This window comes from Canis lupus, chromosome 14 (assembly GCF_048164855.1).
Source record: "Canis lupus baileyi chromosome 14, mCanLup2.hap1, whole genome shotgun sequence".
In the NCBI taxonomy this organism is placed as follows: domain Eukaryota; kingdom Metazoa; phylum Chordata; class Mammalia; order Carnivora; family Canidae; genus Canis; species Canis lupus.
The window spans coordinates 21,913,547-21,917,547 of record NC_132851.1 but is presented as its reverse complement, the minus strand read 5'-3'; the positions used below and the strand labels follow the sequence as shown (position 1 = coordinate 21,917,547).

Genomic DNA, 4,001 nt, shown 5'->3' with positions numbered 1-4,001 from the left:
ATTTATCCAACTACTTCTCGATTACCCAAATAATCATTGCAGTCAACATTAGCCTCTGACAAACCACAGCTTGACTCCAGTCTGTGATGAGACTTTAAGATTAAAAGTTGAACATTTCCCATCTCTTCTATATCAGAACGTCCCAAGAAAGAAGGGAAGCGTCCCAGTTGTGTCTAAAGCACCCTTAATCAGACTTAATGAAACTCAAACTTATGAGACTCTATTGGCCAGCCCCCAATTCCTCTACTAAGGGTTCCCTCTGTCTGACTGACAGCTATAAGGAGGTTCTAAACAATTCTAAGCAGTTCTACACAATCTTTAACACTCCATATAAGGGACATGTATAGCCATAAATGTGATAATCATTTTATTTTTTATTTATTTATGATAGTCACACAGAGAGAGAGAGAGAGAGAGGCAGAGACACAGGCAGAGGGAGAAGCAGGCTCCATGCACCGGGAGCCCGACGTGGGATTCGATCCCGGGTCTCCAGGATCAGCGCCCTGGGCCAAAGGCAGGCGCCAAACCGCTGCGCCACCCAGGGATCCCGTGTGATAATCATTTTAAAAGGCGTTCTGAAACTCTCTAAATGAACAAATGTTAGGCGTATGATGATAATGATGGTGGTGATGATGACAATGGTTGTATAATTGTACTCCTTTATCCAAGTGGTAATTTCCTCAAAAAAGCAGTCCTGGTTTTTACTGACAGAATGTCCTGCAAATAAGAATGTTCATTGCAAGAAGCAAAAGCTTCCACGGATTGCAGTAGGTGGCTAGCTTTGTGATTGAACTAACATCATCACATCCTTGCCTTAATTTAACCCCGTTAAATAGAAGAAAACCATGTGAGATCTTTTAGTCGGGGGTGGGGCAGGGGGTGGTGGAAAAAGGCTCCCTGAATGCCCTTTTTAACTCCAGGAACTCAAACCCCTCCAGGTTTCAAGGGTCTCAAGAACCCAGCTATAGTTTGACATTAAGCAAAGTTTTGAATGATTTTGAGGGGAGGAAGGGAGAGGGGAGGGATATATTTTGGGGTCAGATAAATCAAAGCACATTTGGCCAGACACTGCCCCCCTTCATTTCCAAGCACATGTGAATTTCCAGGGAAATTGAATCCATGTGTTCCTGATTCATTTACATTTAACTCTTCAAAATGCTTTGTAAGCCCTCCAAGAAGCCTTCAGTGTATCAAGCCAGGATGTTGGGCTTTGTTAGCTCTACAGGCACCTAATATGCTGAATGAGTGAGACTAGGTTTTAAAGACAGAACGAAGGAAGGTCAAAAGGTTTGCAGATTTGACCCAACATATTCTTCTTAATTCCTGGTTCCCACCGACCCGCCTCTTTCAATGGGGACACAGAAAGAAGCATTCCCCTCTATGGCACCCATCGAGCCGAGAACTGCTGGCTGGGACACCCACTTTCACACAAACCTAAGCCTCTCCGATGGTCAGGCAAGAAGAGCTGACATTTGATAGGAGCCTTGGGCTTCCCAGTGTTAGTTTTCTTTTCCCGTGCTCTACTTGCTTCCTTTTCTGAAGTGGGAAGGCTGCGGCTGCCACCCCTGAATCCTTGATAAGAATTGACGAGGCCCAGGGGAGTGTGGGAAGAGTCTCTGACTTCAGCCGCTTGGCAGAAGTTCCGCAGAGACTTTCTGATCTTCCTCCACATGCTGAAAATCCCTAGAAGTCCTTTGACAGAGAGGAGGTTCAGAAGGGCAGTCTTCCTGTCCTCATTTCTATTGGAAAAAAAAATCATAAAAATAAAAGAAAAACAATGAGGGTAGCCACCAGATTACATCCTCAGAAAAAGCAGACATAATAAAAAAGGTTGCTTTCTTTGAGCCGGGTAGGAAACAGAGAGCAGTCACCTCCCCCTCCCCACACATCTGAAATGCAGTCATAAGTAGACACACCCTATCTTTAAATTGCACAAATGTTTTGGCAAGAGCCTATGCTTCCTTTTTTTTTATGTGATAATAGCTCAGATGCCTCGCTCACAAACAAGGCAAGTTTCTACAAAAGAAATTGGTAGAGCTCACGTGTTAGTATTGTGTGCAAGGTACCTCCATCTACCTTTCCTCTGGGTTGCTTCTCCATCTTCGGTATGTTCTGCTGTGTATGCAGAATCTGAGACTGTCTAGTCTCATTCCACCAAAATCTTTAATGGGTCAAACTCTGTTATAAGCTCTCAGAGCAATTTTACATCTGCTTGTGTGATTATGACAATAATGCCCAAGGTCCCTGCTAGCGTTTTGTCTTATTGTGGTAGGGCTTGGACCTGCCACCATGCAGATGCTCAAAAATATTTATTGAATGAATTTAGTGAGACCTCACAGTCTGCCAGCCAGGGTGCATTAAATTCTATTTGGTGGTCACAATAAATGTAGGAGGTATATGTTCTTAAGATGCCCATTTTTACAGATGAGTTAGTAAGAAATAGGATTAGGATCCAAGGGCAGGTTTGTCTTGTAAGACTCATTCCAGATAGGTTTAGTGACTATAAACTTCACTTTCAGTAAGTGAAATTCAATTTACACCATAGAAGGAAGTACCTAACTAAGATCCATGAAAGTCGCCTCACTAATTGGCAGAAAAATTCCTCTTGGTCCTCTTTGTCTAGCACATATTCCCTGAATTCTCCTCTGGAGCTTGCTCAAATTATTTACTTAATTTTTTGAGCGTACTAACATATATTAATTAATGCATATACTGATTAGGTGCATGCCCATAGTTTGCCTAAATTTTGATCTGAGATTCTAAACTCTGAAAGCTAGACATACACAAGGAATATAAAATTTGAGCTCTCATTGTTGGCCAGTTAGGTAAGGGCAGTGAAGCGATTCATAAGCAAATCTAGGACTTCAAGACACCCAAGAAATTTTGCAATCCTCAGTAAATATTCCAACTGGAAGCATTTCAATCTCAAGTTAACCAAATAATTTTTTTTTCTCTCTGTGTGTGTAAAAATGCTATTGCAAACTGGAAGGCACTGTGCAAATTCCAGTTACAGTTGTATAAGGAGGGAAAGGTCACACTGCTGGTGAAGTCGGCCATGTGACTTCTGCTTTCGTTTCTTTGGATCTATTCATTTCTTGGGGCTCTGGGCTTCCTAGAACACACCAGGATGGTTCTTTTCCTGAAGCCCATTAGGAGTACAGACAGAACCACCTTCAGGCAACACTTTAAAACTTGAGAGAAGAATTACAATCCCTAAAGAGATTTAAGAACACCATGACATGATCACCCTGACAAGATAAGTTTTGGAGCAGAGTATTAGATTTGAAAACATCTTTAAAGCTTTTCCAACAAAGATTTCTATCTCTCAGTAGAGACATTTCACAATCTAGGGCAAAAATATTAATGTTCTGAATGGCTCTATAGCAATGCTTCTCACATTTCCATGTGTTCCATGAATCTCCATAAGATCTTGTTAAAATCCAGAGTCCAGTACACAAGGTCCAAGCTGCAGCCCAAGTTCTGCATTTTATCAAACTTCCAATTCCTGGAGATGATATTGGCACATGGGCCACACTTTGACTAGCCAGGTTCTAGAGATTGGTGCACTACAGCCTTTAGACTTAAGAATTAGCAATCAGGCCTTGAATTTAGACTGTGCGGCTTGAAATTCCTTGTCTGTCACTTACTATGTGATCTTGGCCAAAGAATTGTACTTCTCTTTGTCTATTCCACATCTGAGAATAAAGAAAATATTAGTACTTACTTCATAGATCTTTGGGACCAATTACATAACATATTTTTTGCAACTATACAGTAGGCATCATATCTTACATATAAGTAGACATGTAATAATATTAGCTATTATTACGACTCTCAATTGTGTCCGCAGAGAATGTTGCTTCTTCATAGGATCTCTCCTCTTCAATATTCAAAGGAAAGATCTAGTTTCTCATCTAAAATATAAAAGTTGTGATAATTTTCTTCCCAAATAAAAATAGAACATAGAAAAGGATCTTTAAAGTTCCTGTGGGCAAATATCG

The 4,001-nt window shown here is 41.0% G+C and overlaps 1 long non-coding RNA gene across 1 annotated transcript; it reads right to left on the bottom strand.

Moving 5' to 3' along the window:
- Positions 1-361: 361 nt before the first annotated feature.
- LOC140603389 (uncharacterized) lies at positions 362-3,691 on the bottom strand. Its single transcript, XR_012006367.1, has 2 exons — positions 3,398-3,691; positions 362-1,739 (listed from the first exon to the last, which is right to left on the bottom strand). It is a non-coding gene; the product is annotated as an uncharacterized lncRNA (long non-coding RNA).
- Positions 3,692-4,001: the final 310 nt, after the last annotated feature.